We start from the raw sequence: 14,953 nt of genomic DNA on the forward strand, positions 1-14,953 counted from the left end.
GAGCAAGCTTAAACTCAAACCGAAGATGACAATGGCAATGATGCCTTTCTCCCTCCTCTAATAACCTATACCCCGTGGTTAGAGCACTAACTCAGCTTATGGGAGACCTGAATTCAAATCCCTCCTCTGTCTGGTTTGGAGCAGGGACTTGTACTTGGGCCTCTCACCTCCCAAAAGAGTGCTCTATCCCCTGAGCTATGGGATATGCTGGGGCAGGTTTCTCTGTCTCGCCTGTTGGAGCTGTTCCACGGTGCATAAATACTTAATCCTGTCCTAAGTGTTTATATAGAATATTATCTCACCTGAAATTCAGACAGAAGTTGGTGAATGTCTGTATTAGTGTTGTAATTTACTGGTTTGGTCTCATTTCTTGGAGCCACCTGCCAAATATATGAAGTGAGCAAAGAAACTGCATATTTTAGTTATTTGTTGTCAAGTGGTTGCATTCTGAATATTTTAAACATGTGACTCGAGGATGTTTTGCTGTTTACTGGCAGCTTGGATCAATAGCTGCAACTAATGGTCATACCAGACATTATGTCTTATTAGAACATTCAACATTATTTTCATTTCATGCTATCTTTCTGGATGTATTTTATATATTTTTCCTACTAACAAGTTTTAATTAAGTTTTAATAGAATATAATACAGAGTATTACTGCCACAAAGCAGCCCTAGGGAATAGGGGAGGAGACACTCACAGTTGCTGGATAAAGTGTCTAGAGAGTTTTTGGAGCACGTTGGGGGTAATCTATGTTGCTTGAAACTGTTATATGTACTATACCTTTAAATTTCTGATCATCTACAGAGATAAAAGCTTTTCTGTTCTCAGAGTTGCTCAGAGGGAACACCTGTATTATGCTCTCCCAAGGAGACTTGACTTTTGATGGTGGTTGTTGGTTTATTAAAATGTAAATGCATTTTTTAGACTGAATGTATGTTTTTCTCTCTGTGAATAATGTAACATCAAGGCCTTTTTAAAATCCAGTATGTGTTGTATCTCATTTTTTCAAGACTGAAGTATAAATATGTAGCTGGGTGATTTTAGTAAATTAGGCGTTAGGTTTTGTAGAAAGTAAAACAGGGTCAGTTGAACCTAATGGGTGTAAAATAAGAATATAGACAACTGTTTAAAACTACTTTTCTATTTACAACTGTTTGGTGTTTAAAGGGAAACTTTCAGGTCAAATTTGCCTCCAAATTTAAGGGAAAAAATTAAAAAACGTTCATAAAAACCAATAGAAATATATAAACTTCAATAGAATTGTATTTTTTTTTAAATTCCTGTAGTGTTTGCATAGCAATCCACTCAGTGCAGCCTTATTTCAGTATATGAGAACACGGAAGTTAAACTGATTGGAAAAAGAGAGAAATTAAATAGTATATTTCAATTATCTGATCAGAGAAGAATACAAAAAGGAAACAATTAGCATAATTACTGAAAAGTAAGTTAGATTTTTTTTTCCAAATTCTATTTTGAAATCCAATGTCACAATGATGGAATATTAAAGCAATTCAGTTTATGAATTGAAAGATGTTTTGTCAGCCGTGCAAATTACCCCAGAGTTCTAAAAGTGAATTTACAGATTATTATGGTTTGCACCTCATCACTGAGCAAAAATCTGAATTTCCATCCTGTGGAACATTTGTTTCCATCTCACATCAGGACAAAAAGTTGAAATATCAATGTTTTTCACAGAATGAAACATTCAGAATAATTTTGATTTGGAAATGTTGAAACTTTTTGTTTGAAGTCAATTTGACATTAACTTACATTGGCCTAAGGTGCTGTGGTGCCTCAGGGGAATTCTAGTTTGGGTGCCTTATCCCCTCATTCTTCCTTAAGAGTCTGGCTACTTGGTCTCCCATAATGCACTACATGATTCAGTCAGAGAGGAGGCAGCACCTCATGGGAAATGTATTCCAGCAAAGGAGCATGGTCCACAGAAAAGAATTAGGGCATGAGGCACCTGAACTAAAACTCCCACTAGGAACTCTAGCACCATAGTTAGATCCACTTTAATGTCAAACTGACTTGAAACAAAGTATTTTGGTTGAGTTCAACAAACTGAAATGTTTAGACTTGGGCCAAACCAACCTGAAATGGAAAATCAAAGAAGTTTGGCAATTCCCCCCCCCCCTCGCATAAATTGCACTTTTCATCAAAAAATCATTTTGACAGAATATTCTCAACTGGGGTCTCTCTGACCCCAACCCACACTTAAATCTTAATAGAAATTTCCATGCCAAACCTGTTTCTATTAAGAACATAAGAATGGCCCTACTGGGTCAGACCAAAGGTCCATCTAGCTCAGTATACTGTCTTCCAATAGTGGCGTGCCAGGTGCCCCATAGGGAATGACCAGAACAGATAATCATCAAGTGATCCATCCCCTGTTGCTCATTCCCAGCTGCTGGCAAACAGAGTCTAGGGACACTATTCCTGCCCATCCTGGCTAATAGCCATTGATGGACCTATCCTCCATGAATTTATCTAGTTCTTTTTTGAACCCAGTTATGGTCTTGGCCTTCACAACATCCTCTAGCAAGGAGTTCCACAGGTTGACAGTGCGTTGTGTGAAAAAAAAATACTTCCTTTTATTTGTTTTAAACCTGCTGCCTATTAATTTCATTTGGTGACCCCTAGTTCTTGTGTTATGAGAAGTAGTAAACAACACTTCCTTATCTACTTTCTCTACACCAGTCATGATTTTATAGACCTCAATCATATCTCCCCTTAATCATCTATTTTCCAAGCTGAAAAGTCCCAGTCTTATTAATTTCTCCTCATACAGAAGCCGTTCCATACCACTAATAATTTTTGTTGCCCTTTTTGGAACTTTTTCCAATTCCAATATATCTTTTTTGAGATGGGGTGATCACATCTGCATACAGTATTCAAGATGTGGGCATACCATGGATTTATATAGTGACAACATGATATTTTCTGTCCTATTTTCTATCCCCTTCTTTAACTATTCCCAGCATTCTGTTTGCTTTTTGGACTGCTGCTGCACATTGAGTGGATGTTTTCAGAGAACTGTCCACAATGACTCCAAGATCTCTTTCTTGAGTGATAACAGCTAATTTAGACTCCATTGTTTCATATGTATAGTTAGGATTATGCTTTCCAACGTGCATTACTTTTCATTTATCAACATTAAATTTCCATTTTTTTGCCCTGTCACCCAGTTTTGGGAGATCCTTTTGAAGCTCTTTGCAGTCTGCCTGGGTCTTAACTATCTTTCGTAATTTTGTATGGTCTGCAAATTTTACCACCTCACTGTTTACCCCCTTTTCCAGATCATTTATGAATATATTGGATAGGACTGGTCCCAGAAAAAGACCCTTGGAGGACACCACTATTTAGCTCTCTCCATTTATACCTACCCTTTGTTTCCTATCTTTTAACCAGTTACCAATCCATGAGAGCACCTTCTCTCTTATCCTTGGCAGCTTACTTTGCGTAAGAGCCTTTGGTGATACATTAAGTATCTTCAGACTAGGATGACATCAATCTTTCTGCATTGGTTTTATAATCCTACCTGTTCTGGATTTTTGGTGGCAAAAAAAGTCACTGAAAAGATAATGGGGTCAATTTGACTAACGTTGCGAGATCAATGGGGAAAATGAAAGTACTACACTTCCAAGGTCTTTGAGGTTGACAAAAAATTAAATAAAACATAAGACGCAAACCTCTGCCTTTTCTTTCTTTATGTATTCTCCGACTATGACTCATTGTTTCATTGAACATACACATTGCATGTCTGAATGTGTATGTTGTTTGGATTTTGTTGAATTGCACTTAGCCTAATCTTTGAGTAAGAGAAGTATGTTCCTCAGGGCCCTGGGTTCAGATATGATGAAACCACTGGTGCAAGAAAGGAACACTTCAGGCTTGCCTCAGTCTACTAGGAAAGTAGTGTCTAGTGTGCTAGGTACTGATCCAGAACCTAAGGAGATTACATCTGTTCCAAAGTATGAGACAGAAAACACTAAAATGTGCAAAGTATAAAAGCTGGTATGTTCAAAATTTGTCACCTTTTTGCTCTATTTGTTCACAGTAGTGATGTCATTTACCACCACATTGATGTGTTTGTGCCTTTTTATATTTTTACTGTTGCTATCTATTTTCATTGTAAACATGGGGTCAGTTAGACCCTGACAGCTTACATAGTGTGTAGCTTTTATAAAAAAAAGTGTCAGTTAGACCCCAACACAAGTACTGAGTAGTGTGCTTCTCAATCTAGGAACGTTTTAACTAGTTCATAGTTTTATACTTCACTGGTTACAATAAAGTCAGTTTTTTTAATGCATCCCTTTTTCCAATTTTGACATATTTGAGGTCTCCAAGACTCCAACATGGAAATAGTTGGCTGATTTTTGGTCCAACATGAAGGTTAAGAAATATATCTAATAAGTAAGAGGGCTATTTAAAAATAGCTCCATATTCACACTTTGTGTTTTTTTTTAATAGCACAGAAGAGTATCATCCCCTACATGCACTGTTCCCATATAGAAATAAGGAAACTGATTTCTCAGCAGTATGAAAAGGTGGGTGAGTTAACATCTTTTATTGGATCAGATTCTGTTGGTGAGAGAGACAAGCTTTCGAGCCACACAGAGCTCTTCTTTAGGTCTGAGAAAGGAGCTCCCAGCTTCACAGCAAAATGCAAGGTGGAACAGATTGTTTAGCCTAAGACATTAGCACATATTGTAAAGGACCATTCAAGGTGGATGGCCCATAAACTCCTCTGCAGTCATAGGACATAAAGGGTGCATGTGTGTTAATGGTTACAGATTGTTGTAATAAGCCATAAATCCAGTGTCTCAGTTCAGTTGATGATTTTTGGTGTCTAGCAGAGTAATGAATTTAAGCTCCCAGTCTTGTCTTTTGAAAGTGTTGTGCAGGTTTCCTTTGAGGATGAGGACTGATAGGACAGATAAAAAGCTCTGTGTGACTCAAAAGCTTGTCTCTCACCAACAGAAGTTGATCCAATAAAATATATTACCTCACCCACCTTGTCTCCCTAGTATCCTGGGACTAACACAGCCACAATTACACTGCATATCTCAGGAGTCTGGTGTTCTATTTAGGGACAAAAACAACAAGGAGTCTGGTGGCACCTTAAAGACTAACAGATTTATTGGGCATAAGCTTTCGTGGGTAAAAACCTCACTTCTTCAGATGCATAGAGTGAAAGTTACAGATGCAGGCATTATATACTGACACATGGAGAGCAGGGAGTTACTTCACAAGTCGAGAACCAGTTCACTTACTGGCTTGAACACTTCAATCTCCCTGGTCATTCTATTACAGATTTAAAAGTCACTATCATTGAACAAAAAAACTTCAGAAACAGACTTCAAAGAGAAACAGCAGAACTAAAATTCATTTGCAAATTTAACACCATTAATCTGGACTTGAATAGGGACTGGGAGTGGCTGGCTCATTACGGAAGCAGCTTTTCCTCTCCTGGAATTGACACCTCCTCATCTATTATTGGGAGTGGACTACATCCACCCTGATTGAATTGGCCTTGTCAACACTGGTTTTCCACTTGTGAAAGTAACTCCCTGCTCTCCATGTGTCAGTATATAATGCCTGCATCTGTATCTTTCACTCTATGCATCTGAAGAAGTGAGGTTTTTACCCACGAAAGCTTATGTCCAAATAAATCTGTTAGTCTTTAAGGTGCCACCAGATTCCTTGTTGTTTTTGTAGATACATGGCTACCCCCGATACTTGACACTATTTAGGGACAGTGTTGCTTGGAGGTCAAACAGAGATGACCCTGCACAGAGAGTGCCTCAGGTGAGTGAGAGAAATGCGGGAATGATGCAGCAGAGGCAGCAGTTCCTATTTCTAAACCAGTCAGCCCCAAACTGTGGGGGAGCTCCCCCCAGAGAGAGCGGAGGAACATTCAGGGGGCGCGGGGCAGGGCCTGAGCCAACCCCCACAGAGGAGCGAGAAGAGAGCACCACCCAGCCCCGCTCTGCCCCAGCCCAGCTCCGGCCCAAGCCACAGCTCCACTCCATGCCCAGCGAGGGTTGCCAACACTCCAGGATTGTCCTGGAGTCTCCGGCAATTAAAGATTAATTTTTAATTAAAGATAATGTCATGTGATGAAACCTCCAGCCATACGTCCAACTGAAATTGGTAAACCTACTGCCAGCCACAGCTTTGGCCCCAGCCACAGTTCCTGCCCCAGCCACAGCTCCACTCCATCCTCTGCTCCTCCCCAAGCCCAGCTCTGCCCTCATTCCCTCTCTGCCCCCAGGCCAGTTCTACCTCTAGCCCCAGCTCCTCCCCCATCCCCAGTTCTTGCCCCAGCTCCACCTTCAGCCCAAGCTCCTCTGCGGAGCCAACTGTACTGTAATGGAGGGGAGGCCTGGTTAGATTCCATTACTGGTAAGGGTGGGTCTGACAGGAAAAGTTTGGGCACCAGTGTTCTAAACTGTAAATACATGTCCTCCTTCCAGGAACACCCCTTGGCCTCAGGGCAGCCTGGCAGGTGGCCCCTCACCTCATTTTCCCTCTTGGATCCCCAGTAACTCCATTCAAGTTTGTCCTCTAGTCCGCCAACACAATATTTTAACAAAACATAGTTCAAGAAGTCTATAACATAAGTCCCAAAACATAGTCCATACCATCCCCAGTGCATGTAGTCCTTAAAACCTGGCTTTGTTCTCGCCATGCCCCTCTCTCTTCTGCCACACTGGCATCCCCCTGCCAGGACAGTCATTACAGCCCTTCTTTCTGGGAACCCACCATGCTCTTCCCAGCAGGAACTCCCACAGCATCTCTGGTGGAAACTTCTTGCCAGGGAAACATCCTTCACTCCCCTGGTCCCTCTCACTGTTCCTCGGGGTCCAACTCTCCAGCAAGCCTCTCTGCTGTCCCTCCCCCACTTCGTTCAGCCATCTGTGATCCTTGGCTCCAGCTCTCCTCCTTACAGCCAGTAGGCATCTCCGTCTACTGCTCCTCCTAACTTCAGCCTTCTGGGTCTCTGGCTTGGACACCATCCAACAAATCCCACTTGCTGCTTTCCTGCATTCAAGCATCTACAAGGAACAAGCTTCTGTGTCTGGCAGGTCTCATCTCGTGCCCTTCTCCTGATGACTCTGTCTGCTGTGACTCCTGATTGACTTCTTATAGCCCCCAAGTGCTGCTCCTCCCCCATAATTGACCCAACTGGGAGCACCAGGACTGGAACAGGAGAGCTAAGCCCAATTTCATGGAATGGGTCAGGTACCCATTTACATGCATCCTCTGTCCCTGGGTAGGCAGAGATTTCTTCTTTCAGCCCAAGGAGATAGAAGGGATAACACAAGTGTAAAGGGATGCACCCACACTCTGGTGGAGAGGAGACTAAGGAGCTCTTCTGGGCCTGTTCAGCACTAATGAGGTGTGCCTGCAAGGCCTGAGCGGGAGGAGCTTAAAAATGGAAACCTGCCACAGGAAGGGGAGGTGAACAGAAAGAGGGTTGCTCCACCTCAGAGTCTGCTGACAACAGAGACCGGTCAGCTGAGAAGGAGGCAGTCACAGGCCACACCGCTCCCAAAGCTATACAGAGTATGCCCGAAGCAGTATGCCGCAAGAGGAGGGGTTGGGTGTAGGCTCCAAGACTTTGATAGACCAAGTCATAGAGCAGAATCGAGAAAAAGTGCCTGAGAGACAGGCCACCATTGTCTTTCTGTGTTTTCACCCAGCTTCCCCTCTCTCATCAGGGAAGGAGAGGGGAGAGGACCTTTCTTTTGCCTGTTTGTTTGACTCAGAGAACACCTCATGTGCTACAAACTGACGGGGAAGGGAAAAGACAGTATAAATGAGGGATAATCAGGTCTGGAGCGGGTAATGGGAGCCTCTGCCCCCCACAAAATAGTGGAGAATGTGGGCATAATTATGCCTGATGCAAGGGGATAAAAAGCCTTACAGAGGATAGAACTCAACTGCTCCATGCAAGATGGAACTGGAGTAGTGCTATAAGTGGTTAGTGGAGATGCAGCAGCAGCAAGTTGCTCAGCAACTGGAGTTCCAACAGCAAGTGTTGCAATGGTGAACTACCGAGTAGCAAGACCAGATCACACAACAACAACAGCTGCTGAGAGAACTGATGTCCCAGCAACAGGAGTTGCAAAAGGATATGCTATAGCAGATGATACCAGCCCTGCTCCCCCATGGAGTACCTGCAGATTGTGCTTCCGCTGTGAAGCTAACTAAGATGGGTCCGGACAATGACCCTGAAACCTTTTCAGTTACGTTTAAGAGGGTGGCACTAGCAGCCTGGTGGCCCCTAGAACAATGGCCTTTGATTCTGGCCTCATACTTGGCGGGTCTGGCATAGGTGGCCTATCGTAATCTGGATTTGGAGAAGGCCAAAGATTACAAGCAAGTACACTCTGTCATTTTGGACTATTTGGATATTTCCGAAGAGACCCACCATCAGTGGTTTAGATCTGAGAACTACCCCATGAGGACAAAACCTTGAATGGTAGTGCAATGGTTAAGACAATGCTGTTGGAAGTATTTCCACCCAGAGGAAAGATCAGGGGTTCAAGCGATCAAGGCCATTGTGACAGAACAATTTATAAAGCTGTTACCCATGAAAAGCAGGGAGTTGGTACTACGGCATCACCCGAGGGCTTTATGTGAAGTGGTTAGGCTAATGGAGGACTTTGTAGAAGCTGAAGGATCACTAGAGGCAGAATCACTCAAGACATTGGCAGGGCAGGGGATGGGATGGTGATGGACCTGGAAGGGTGAGCCAGAGTCAGTAACAATCTCTGTGAGGTTCCTGATCTTGAGGGGGTCCTCCCAGATGGTCTGCCCTCCCCTCAGATCAAGCGCTGTCCAAGGGGGAAAAAGGTGCAAATATAACCCTGCCAGTGGGACTGCAGTACACCCCAAGAGGAGGGCTGGATTTTGGCCCCACTAAGGGGCAATAGACTGCTAGACCAAGCTCATAGAGCTGAATCCAGAAAGATTGCCTGAGAGATAGGCCACCTTTGCCTTTCTTTGTTTTCACCAAGATTCCCCTCTCTCATCAGGGAAAGGGGGTTGGGGGTGAACTTTATTTTGCCTGTTTATTTGACTCGGAAAACCCTCATGTGCTACAAACTGGGAGGAAAGAGTATAAACGATGGGCCGTGGAGTCTGGTGGAGATTGAGGAGCTCCTGACTCCACAATGGGCCATAAGCAAAGACAAGTCTTTTTCTTTTTTTTTTTTTCTGTTGTTTTGTTTCTCTCTTTAAAAAAAAAAGTTACTTTAAATCTGATAGTGTGACTTTGGATATTATTCTCAAACATTTTGAAACATTTTGAAGTTGGGATTTTTTAATCAAAATCTAAAAACAGCCCTTCTATCCTTAAGTATTAATACTAGGTTTTTAATTATCTGTATGACATGAATAAGTAGTGATTTTGTTTCACTGATAATAATACTACCTATGTATTAGAGCTCTTATATAATACTTTTTCATCAATAGATCTCAAAGCACTTTACAAAGGGGTAGTTCATCCAGGAAATGTGGGAAGGAGGATTAAGTGAGAAATATTTTCAATCTTGCAATACAGTAGCAGTTCACTACATGACCAGACTCATTTCTTACATTAATTAATTACATAGTCATAAGCATGAATTCAATTGGTAATATAGGGCAATGCAGCTTTAAGCAACCATCTAACATTATTAGGGAGCTTCCGCTGCTTGTGGCTTTGTAACAGCATAACAGGAAACTGTGCAGACTGCACTTGAAAGGGCAAATGGGGGGTAAAAGGGGGGGGGACGTCCGGCTACACTCATAACAACTTCACATGGCACGTATTATCATGGATACTTTACAAATGGAGAGATGAGGCTGTCTGGTTAACGGGCCTGATCCTGCCTCAATTGACAAGAACACCACTCCCTTTGACATTAGTAGCCATAAGATGTGGCACTAAGGAATTAATTCAGTGGATCTATTCATGTGAGTAAAGTGGAACATATGTTTGAGTGTTTACAGGGTGTGGTTCTATGTGATTTACTCAACGCTATTTGAGTTAGGATCATAAATGGATAGACAGCCAGGATCAGAAGACAATTCCTGGCTCTTAGTTTTGTGTGTAGATCAGATAATAGATTCATAGATTCCAAGGCCAGAAGGGACCACTGTGATCATCTAATTTGATCTCTAACATAGGCCATAGAACTTCCCAAAAATAATTCCTAGAGCAGATCTCTCAGGACAAAAAAAAAACCTATCTTGATTTAAAAATGCCAGTGATGGAGAATCCATCCTGGCCCTTGGTAAATTGTTCCAGTGGTTAATTACTCTTACTGTTAAAATGTACGTCTTATTTCCAGTCTGAATTTGTCTAGCTTCAGCTTCCAGCAGTGGACCACCAGTATTCCTGGCTGGGATGATTTAGTTGGGAATTGGTCCTGCTTTGAGCAGGGGGTTGGACTAGATGACCTCCTGAGTTCCCTTCCAACCCTAATATTCTGTGATTCTATGATTCTATTATCATGTTATACCTTTTTCTGCTAAACTGAAGAGCACATTATTACAGATTAGTTCCCCATGCAAATACTTAAAGACAGTAGTCAAGTCACCCCTTAACCTTCTCTTTGTTAAACTAAATATATTGAGCTCTTTAAGTCTATCAATATAAGGCATGTTTTCTAATCCTTTAGTCATTCTTATGTTTTTTTTCTCTGAACTCTCTCCAATTTCTCAACATCCTATTTGAATTGTGGACACATAACTGGGCACAGTATTCCAGCAATGGACACACCAGTTCCAAATATAGAAGTAAAAAACCTCTCTGCTCCTATTTGAGATCCCTGTTGATGCATTAAAAGATTGTGTGAGCCCTTTATGGCCACAGCTTTGAACTGGGAGCTCATGTTTGCCACGGCCCCCATTTTTTTTTTTCAGTCACCACTTCTCAGGATAGACTTGTCCATCCTGTAAGTATGCCTACATTCTTTGTTCCTAGATTTATACATTTACATTGAGCAATATTAAAATGCATATTGTTTGTTTCCACATTACCAAGTGATCTGGATCTCTCTAAATCAGTGGCCCGTCCTTTTCATTATTTACTACTTTCCCAATTTTATGTCGTCTGCAAACATTTTTGATGATTTTATGTTTTCTTCTATGTCATTGATAAAAATGTTAAATAGCATAGGACCAAGAGGCGATCCCTGTGGAACCTCGCTGGAAACACACCCACTCGGGTACTATTGTCTTTTACAATTACATTTTGAGACCTATTAGATAGCCAGTTTCTAAATCCATTTAATATGCACCATGTTCATTTTATATTATTCTAGCTTCTTAATCAAAATGTTGTGTGCTACCAAGTCAAGCGTTTTGCAGAAGTCTAAGTATATTACATAAACAACATTACATTTATCAACTAAACTAGTAATATCATCAAAAGATATCAAATTAGTTTGACAGGATTTCCATAAATCCATGTTAATTTGCATTAATTACATTAACCTCCTTTCTTTTCTTTATTAATCAGATCCTGTATTAGCATGGATTGATGTCAGACTGACAGGCCTGTAATTACCTGGGTCAGCCCTTTTTAAATATTGGCACATTAGCTTTCTTCCAGTCTTTTGGAACTTCCCCAGTACTCCAGAATTTATTGAAAATCAACATTAACAGTCCAGTGAGATCCTCAGCCAGCTCTTTAAAAACTGTTGGATGCAAGTTATCTGGACCTTCTGATTTAAAAATGCCTAACTTTCATAGCTTCTGTTTAACATTCTCCAAAGATACTAGTGGAATGGAAAGAGTGCCATCATCACCATATGATGAGACTGTATCATCTGTTTTCTCCCCAGATACAGAACAAAAATATGTATTGAACTGTTCTACCATCTAAATTTAGAGCCAGAATTTCAAAATAGGTTAGCACCCAGCAGCTCCTGTTTGCAATTTTGAATTCTAGCTTCTGAAAATCTGGTTTTTAATCTGTCTCTATTCATTTAGCAACCATCCCTATGAAATGTAAGCTTTCAAGGCCATGGGATGGACTTACTATGATACCCCTCATCTATCCAAGTTTCCACCATTTTTTCCATTTGAACTTTGTAGGCCAAGTAAGCATTAGGTACATTTTCAAAGCACAATTACTTTAAAACTCCTCTCCTGATTTTACCAGACTTCCCACAAAACCTCTACCTTGGATTGAGATGCAGCTCTAAAATTTCCAGATAACAGGTTTCTTTTTGTATGTAGTGTTGTTGTAGCTATGTTGGCCCCAGGATATTGAGAGAGACAAGGTGAGTGAGGAAGTATTGTTTGTTGGGCTAACATCAGTTGGTGAAGGAGACAAGCTTTCGACTTACATCGAGCTGAGGAAGAATTTGGCTCTTCAATCAACAGAAGTTTGTCCAACAAAAGATATTACCTCGCCCACCAGGTTTCTTTTGGGGTTGTTATGAGACAGTATCTATCAACTGAGCTTATAATAGGAAGGACCATAAGTACTGATTCATAATTTTCTTGCAAGGAGTCTCAAGAAGTATTATTTTAAATTTATATTTTGCTAATTTTCCATATTTAAGATCACATCATCTAATCAAAAACCTATTTTTGCAGTATGAACCACTACTTTGAAGTTGTAGATGTTCATTGGTATCTTTAAGTGGTGCATACTATAAATATTTGTCTAATGCTAAGGCCAGATCTACATGTTTAGCACTACAGCGGGACAGCTCTATTGATAGTCGCGTCTGGTGAAGATGCTGTATGCCAACAAGAGAGACCTCTCATGTCAGAATAAAAAAACATCCCTCTGAGCAGCATAAGCTGTGTTGGTGGGAGAAGCTCTCCAGCCAACATAATGCTGTGCACACTATTGCTTATGTCGGTGAAACTTATGTCAGTCAGGGGGATGGAATATTCACACCTCTGAGCTAAGTAAGTTTTGCTGACATAGGTGGTAATATACACATAGCCTAATGAATTCCTTTAAGAAGTACATAGGAATTAATTCCAAATGAAAGTTAAGATAAAAATAAGCCTACAAAAGATTATATATAAGGGGTTGAGGCTGGAGGAGAACGATACTTTATTTTTATTACCAAGGAGCTGAAAATTTACCTACTGAGATTTTAATATACAATGGTATCAGTCAAATAAAGCACCATATCATTTTAATGCCACTGAAAAGCCCTCTGGGGAGGAACAAGGTCAACATTAAGGGCTAATCAGAGAACTTTGAGGGAGTAGATTCAGATTCCTTTCTTTCAAATCATCTCTTTAAAAAGCAAAACATAAACCCTCCAGGTTATTCCCAAATTGAAAAGATTGTACTGAGATCCTTTTAAAATGAAGGTTTAAGTTTGTAGCTTGTGTTTTAAGATACTTCATTTCAATTTCAAGGTGCAGTAATAATCTTGGAAATATAGTCACTCTCTGTGTAATAGGATATCAAACAATATTCAGAATTCAACTGAAAGATTTTTTAGGACAAACCAATCAAGTATTAACATATAAAAGAAAAATTTCATGAAGCTGAAAATGAAATGACACACCCATATGTGTTGCCATGGGAGCTTTAGTATGATTTTTTTTCTCACTGTGATTTGTGTGAAGGCCCTACTAAACCCACTGGGATTTTCCTTATTCAAATAATTATAAAAGGGTTGGGTGCTTGACCAACATAATAAAATATTTTCTATTAAAATACAAAAGTCACAGAGTATATGTATAAAACACTTCCTTTATCATACATTTTCTGAATACTCAATGTTCTCTGTGCTCTATAAAGCACATATTCCTTGATTTCACAGAAAATTATTCAGGGAGCATGGAAGTTGGATGGATGCCTGTAAGCATGTCTATTCCAAAGGATTAAGCTGGATATTAAATTAGTTTCATTTTACACCTAAATTCTTGCCCAGCATCCAATACTGAAGTTTAGTGTATTTGTGTGTTGGACAAAAATTAACCTACCATTTTTTCAGGTGCTCATTAATTTCACAAAGAAATATATTTGGGGTTAGAAGATTCCAGGATTGGTCTCTATGCAGAGACTGATCTATTTTTAATGTGAAAAATCTGAATAAAATCAATTTTGCTATTTCTATTTCTTAGTACATTTAAACAAACAAAAACAAAACAAAAATCCTCAAAGAATTTTGAATACATATCCCTAAAATGGTTGAGCTCATTTTGTTCAAACCTGTCTTGTTTTGCACATCTAATAGAGAGAAAAGGAATAAGTCAAGATTGAAGAAAATTGGTTTATTGTTTTTTAAGGTTAATCATATTTGAGGAAATTCCATGTGTTTGTGATAGAATTTGCTATTAGTCTTTTTTGATTGACATAGTAAGTTAGTGTCTTAGAACCCCAGGAACCATGTGATGCCCTTCAGCTTTAGATTAATCTAAACTCTGAGTTGACCCAATATTTGAGCTGATCCAAACACTGAGTCTGCAGCATTCTGGATCCTTGATATGAAGTGAGGATGTATCCCATTCCTGTTGAGGTGAACCATTCGTTTGTTTTGTGCTCGTTAAGAAACTGGGGATCCAGTTACTAATTATACTGGATGACAAAGAGTTTGATTTTCATCTACTGAATCATTCTAGCTATTGGAATATTATTACAATATGTTATAAATAAGCATTGAAGACTGGCATCTAGACATCCTGTCCCCTCACAGAACACAATGGTTTACAGATAGCCTATGTCTGATGAAACAATACATGTGATATATAAAGCAATGGTGTTGAAAATTTCTCTTTTACAGCCTGAGCCCAACCCCATTGCAGTTAATGAAAAGCCTTTCATTGACTTCACTGGGTGTTGGCTCAGGCTCCAGTAGAGCAGCAGTGAGGCTACCTACATGAATTAAGGTTTTGGGTCCAAATTTTTAAATGTATTTAGGTGCCTAAAGATGCAGACAAGTACTTTAAAAAAAACAAAACAATAGTTAC

The 14,953-nt window shown here is 40.2% G+C and overlaps 1 protein-coding gene across 2 annotated transcripts in view; it reads left to right on the forward strand.

Moving 5' to 3' along the window:
• The window catches only part of KLHL1 (kelch like family member 1), a 400,838-nt gene that overhangs the window by 237,599 nt on the left and 148,286 nt on the right, over window positions 1-14,953 (forward strand). The window lies entirely within an intron of this gene.

Source organism: Malaclemys terrapin, chromosome 1 (genome assembly GCF_027887155.1).
Source record: "Malaclemys terrapin pileata isolate rMalTer1 chromosome 1, rMalTer1.hap1, whole genome shotgun sequence".
NCBI classification, from domain to species: domain Eukaryota; kingdom Metazoa; phylum Chordata; order Testudines; family Emydidae; genus Malaclemys; species Malaclemys terrapin.